This window comes from Berghia stephanieae, chromosome 9, assembly GCF_034508935.2.
Source record: "Berghia stephanieae isolate SIO BIC M18660-M18661 chromosome 9, UCSD_Bste_1.3, whole genome shotgun sequence".
Taxonomy (NCBI): domain Eukaryota; kingdom Metazoa; phylum Mollusca; class Gastropoda; order Nudibranchia; family Aeolidiidae; genus Berghia; species Berghia stephanieae.
Genome location: NC_088368.1, coordinates 7,687,367 through 7,693,366, shown reverse-complemented (window position 1 = coordinate 7,693,366; position 6,000 = coordinate 7,687,367). Strand labels below are relative to the sequence as shown.

General features: G+C 34.9%; 1 non-coding gene across 1 annotated transcript; it reads left to right on the top strand.

Annotated features, from left to right (window-relative positions):
• The first annotated feature begins 4,877 nt into the window (after window positions 1-4,877).
• On the top strand, window positions 4,878-4,949 carry Trnat-cgu (transfer RNA threonine (anticodon CGU)). The gene has a single exon. It is a non-coding gene; the product is annotated as a tRNA-Thr (tRNA).
• The last annotated feature ends 1,051 nt before the right edge of the window (window positions 4,950-6,000 follow it).

The following is a 6,000-nucleotide window of genomic DNA, read 5'->3' as shown; positions in this document are numbered from 1 at the left end:
CCATAATAGGCTTAAGGTTACAATACATTTTCCGAGAGTTGTTAAAAAGTCAGCCATAATAGGCTTAAGGTTACAATACATTTTCCGAGAGTTGTTAAAAAGTCAGCCATAATAGGCTTGAGGTTACAATACATTTTCCGAGAGTTGTTAAAAAGTCAGCCATAATAGGCTTAAGGTTACAATACATTTTCCGAGAGTTGTTAAAAAGTCAGCCATAATAGGCTTAAGGTTACATTTTCCGAGAGTTGTTAAAAAGTCAGCCATAATAGGCTTGAGGTTACAATACATTTTCCGAGAGTTGTTAAAAAGTCAGCCATAATAGGCTTAAGGTTACAATACATTTTCCGAGAGTTGTTAAAAAGTCAGCCATAATAGGCTTAAGGTTACAATACATTTTCCGAGAGTTGTTAAAAAGTCAGCCATAATAGGCTTAAGGTTACAATACATTTTCCGAGAGTTGTTAAAAAGTCAGCCATAATAGGCTTAAGGTTACAATACATTTTCCGAGAGTTGTTAAAAAGTCAGCCATAATAGGCTTAAGGTTACAATACATTTTCCGAGAGTTGTTAAAAAGTCAGCCATAATAGGCTTAAGGTTACAATACATTTTCCGAGAGTTGTTAAAAAGTCAGCCATAATAGGCTTTAAGGTTACAATACATTTTCCGAGAGTTGTTAAAAAGTCAGCCATAATAGGCTTAAGGTTACAATACATTTTCCGAGAGTTGTTAAAAAGTCAGCCATAATAGGCTTAAGGTTACAATACATTTTCCGAGAGTTGTTAAAAGTCAGCCATAATAGGCTTAAGGTTACAATACATTTTCCGAGAGTTGTTAAAAAGTCAGCCATAATAGGCTTAAGGTTACAATACATTTTCCGAGAGTTGTTAAAAAGTCAGCCATAATAGGCTTAAGGTTACATACATTTTCCGAGAGTTGTTAAAAAGTCAGCCATAATAGGCTTAAGGTTACAATACATTTTCCGAGAGTTGTTAAAAAGTCAGCCATAATAGGCTTAAGGTTACAATACATTTTCCGAGAGTTGTTAAAAAGTCAGCCATAATAGGCTTAAGGTTACAATACATTTTCCGAGAGTTGTTTAAAAAGTCAGCCATAATAGGCTTAAGGTTACAATACATTTTCGAGAGGTTGTTTAAAAAGTCAGCCATAATAGGCTTAAGGTTACAATACATTTTCCGAGAGTTGTTAAAAAGTCAGCCATAATAGGCTTAAGGTTACAATACATTTTCCGAGAGTTGTTAAAAAGTCAGCCATAATAGGCTTAAGGTTACAATACATTTTCCGAGAGTTGTTAAAAAGTCAGCCATAATAGGCTTAAGGTTACAATACATTTTCCGAGAGTTGTTAAAAAGTCAGCCATAATAGGCTTAAGGTTACAATACATTTTCCGAGAGTGTTAAAAAGTCAGCCATAATAGGCTTAAGGTTACAATACATTTTCCGAGAGTTGTTAAAAAGTCAGCCATAATAGGCTTAAGGTTACAATACATTTTCCGAGAGTTGTTAAAAAGTCAGCCATAATAGGCTTAAGGTTACAATACATTTTCCGAGAGTTGTTAAAAAGTCAGCCATAATAGGCTTAAGGTTACAATACATTTTCCGAGAGTTGTTAAAAAGTCAGCCATAATAGGCTTAAGGTTACAATACATTTTCCGAGAGTTGTTAAAAAGTCAGCCATAATAGGCTTAAGGTTACAATACATTTTCCGAGAGTTGTTAAAAAGTCAGCCATAATAGGCTTAAGGTTACAATACATTTTCCGAGAGTTGTTAAAAAGTCAGCCATAATAGGCTTAAGGTTACAATACATTTTCCGAGAGTTGTTAAAAAGTCAGCCATAATAGGCTTAAGGTTACAATACATTTTCCGAGAGTTGTTAAAAAGTCAGCCATAATAGGCTTAAGGTTACAATACATTTTCCGAGAGTTGTTAAAAAGTCAGCCATAAGTTAGGTACATACATTTTGAGAGTGTTAAAGTAGCAATACTTAGTTACATATTTTCCGAGAGTTGTTAAAAAGTCAGCCATAATAGGCTAAGGTTACAATACATTTTCGAGAGTTGTTAAAAGTCACATAATAGCTAAGGTTACAACATTTCGAGAGTTGTTAAAAAGTCAGCCATAATAGGCTTAAGGTTACAATACATTTTCCGAGAGTTGTTAAAAAGTCAGCCATAATAGGCTTGAGGTTACAATACATTTTCCGAGAGTTGTTAAAAAGTCAGCCATAATAGGCTTAAGGTTACAATACATTTTCCGAGAGTTGTTAAAAAGTCAGCCATAATAGGCTTGAGGTTACAATACATTTTCCGAGAGTTGTTAAAAAGTCAGCCATAATAGGCTTAAGGTTACAATACATTTTCCGAGAGTTGTTAAAAAGTCAGCCATAATAGGCTTAAGGTTACAATACATTTTCCGAGAGTTGTTAAAAAGTCAGCCATAATAGGCTTAAGGTTACAATACATTTTCCGAGAGTTGTTAAAAAGTCAGCCATAATAGGCTTAAGGTTACAATACATTTTCCGAGAGTTGTTAAAAAGTCAGCCATAATAGGCTTAAGGTTACAATACATTTTCCGAGAGTTGTTAAAAAGTCAGCCATAATAGGCTTAAGGTTACAATACATTTTCCGAGAGTTGTTAAAAAGTCAGCCATAATAGGCTTAAGGTTACAATACATTTTCCGAGAGTTGTTAAAAAGTCAGCCATAATAGGCTTAAGGTTACAATACATTTTCCGAGAGTTGTTAAAAAGTCAGCCATAATAGGCTTAAGGTTACAATACATTTTCCGAGAGTTGTTAAAAAGTCAGCCATAATAGGCTTAAGGTTACAATACATTTTCCGAGAGTTGTTAAAAAGTCAGCCATAATAGGCTTAAGGTTACAATACATTTTCCGAGAGTTGTTAAAAAGTCAGCCATAATAGGCTTAAGGTTACAATACATTTTCCGAGAGTTGTTAAAAAGTCAGCCATAATAGGCTTAAGGTTACAATACATTTTCCGAGAGTTGTTAAAAAGTCAGCCATAATAGGCTTAATGTTACAATACATTTTCCGAGAGTTGTTAAAAAGTCAGCCATAATAGGCTTAAGGTTACAATACATTTTCCGAGAGTTGTTAAAAAGTCAGCCATAATAGGCTTAAGGTTACAATACATTTTCCGAGAGTTGTTAAAAAGTCAGCCATAATAGGCTTAAGGTTACAATACATTTTCCGAGAGTTGTTAAAAAGTCAGCCATAATAGGCTTAAGGTTACAATACATTTTCCGAGAGTTGTTAAAAAGTCAGCCATAATAGGCTTAAGGTTACAATACATTTTCCGAGAGTTGTTAAAAAGTCAGCCATAATAGGCTTAAGGTTACAATACATTTTCCGAGAGTTGTTAAAAAGTCAGCCATAATAGGCTTAAGGTTACAATACATTTTCCGAGAGTTGTTAAAAAGTCAGCCATAATAGGCTTAAGGTTACAATACATTTTCCGAGAGTTGTTAAAAAGTCAGCCATAATAGGCTTAAGGTTACAATACATTTTCCGAGAGTTGTTAAAAAGTCAGCCATAATAGGCTTAAGGTTACAATACATTTTCCGAGAGTTGTTAAAAAGTCAGCCATAATAGGCTTAAGGTTACAATACATTTTCCGAGAGTTGTTAAAAAGTCAGCCATAATAGGCTTAAGGTTACAATACATTTTCCGAGAGTTGTTAAAAAGTCAGCCATAATAGGCTTAAGGTTACAATACATTTTCCGAGAGTTGTTAAAAAGTCAGCCATAATAGGCTTAAGGTTACAATACATTTTCCGAGAGTTGTTAAAAAGTCAGCCATAATAGGCTTAAGGTTACAATACATTTTCCGAGAGTTGTTAAAAAGTCAGCCATAATAGGCTTAAGGTTACAATACATTTTCCGAGAGTTGTTAAAAAGTCAGCCATAATAGGCTTAAGGTTACAATACATTTTCCGAGAGTTGTTAAAAAGTCAGCCATAATAGGCTTAAGGTTACAATACATTTTCCGAGAGTTGTTAAAAAGTCAGCCATAATAGGCTTGAGGTTACAATACATTTTCCGAGAGTTGTTAAAAAGTCAGCCATAATAGGCTTGATGTTACAATACATTTTCCGAGAGTTGTTAAAAAGTCAGCCATAATAGGCTTAAGGTTACAATACATTTTCCGAGAGTTGTTAAAAAGTCAGCCATAATAGGCTTAAGGTTACAATACATTTTCCGAGAGTTGTTAAAAAGTCAGCCATTTCGATGTCTCGCTCTATTTGTTATACTCAAGTTGGCTTGAGACACCTTGTATAGCGCTATGAGCATATTATTTGGATATTGCATTATATTAAAGTTTTAGATTGATTGAAAGTACTTTTATTAGTTCATAACATATTTCCTATTTCTATTTGCAAGTCTTTTTTTCAATAATATTTATTAATCTGAACGATTTGCGATATGCATGAATAAATAATCAACAGAGAGGTTGTATTATTTAATGGATCTCTAAAAAGAGCTTATCATGAAAATGTGTTTATTTTGATATAACACGAATAAAACTGTGGCTATAGATAGTATGCAGATGACGTCACGCAGGTCTTTGTTATTGTTTTTTGACTCCGCGTTTATGAGTAATGCTCACTGAACTGTATTAACCCGACTATAGACGTTCATGGATACACACAGTTTTGTGTGTTGGTCCGTTATACTTCCGGATGGCAATGTTATGAGCTTCTGAGCCAAGCGCATACTATCTATATTATAATATGTAAACACAAGCTGACATCAAACAATTATTGAAGTCATACACAACGTATCATCAGCTAGTGTCCTCAGTGCACAAATATATATTATGGGAGCGATGCCAACCATTTGTCTGCCTTCGTGGCCAAGTGGTAAGGCGTCGGTCTCGTAAACCGAAGATCCAGGGTTCGATCCCCTGCGGAGGCAAATTTTTTATTTCTTGTTTCGGAAGTTCGTGGTTGTCATGAGGGATCGCAGAGCTCGTGAACTGATCTTTAAGATTGGAGTCGTTTTATTTTTTTTCCATGTTTACAACCTGTTTTAACATTAATGAAAATATAACTTAACCCTTTAAAAATTCGAGCTTTTATCAGTTGAATATACTCAAAGCGCTTTATAGATAGTATGCACTTGGCTAAAAAGCTCACAACATTGCCACCGGAAGTGTAACCATGAACTTTTATTGTCGAGTTTATAGATAGAATGAAGTGACGTCACTCGGGTCTTTCTTATTGTTTTTTTTTGCCATCCGCGTTTATGAGTAGTTCTCACTCATTTAAGGTTACACATAGATTTGTGTGTTAGTCCGTTTTACTTCCGGATGGCAATGTTATGAGCTCCTTAGCCAAGCCAAGCGCAAAAAAAATAAATTAAAAAGACATGCGTGACGTCATCTTCGTTCTATCTATATAGATAGTATGCGATTTGCTAAGAAGCTCACAACATTGCCATCCGGAAGTATAACGGACCAACACACAAAACTATGTGTAACCTTTAAACGTTTATCGATAGTATGCGCTTGGCTAAGAAGCTCATTACATTGCCATCCGGAAGTATAGCAGACCAACACACAAAATTGTGTGTATCCATGAACGTTTATAGTCAGGTTAATACAGTTCAGTGAGCATTACTCATAAACGCGGATGGCAAAATACAATAACAAAGACCTGAGTGACGTCATCTTCGAACTATCTATAGTCTGGTTAATACAGTTTAGTGAGAATTACTCATAAACGCGGATGGCAAAAACAAAAACAAAGACCCGAGTGATGTCAACTTCATTCTTTCTATAGATAGAATGCGCTTGGCCAAGGAGTTCACAACATTGCCATCCGGAAGTATAACGGACCAACACACAAACTGTGTGTATCCATGAACTTTTATAGTCTGGTTGATACAGTTTAGTGAGAACAACTCACAAACGCGGATGGCAAAAACAGTAACAAAGGCCTGAGTGACGTCATCTTCGAACTATCTA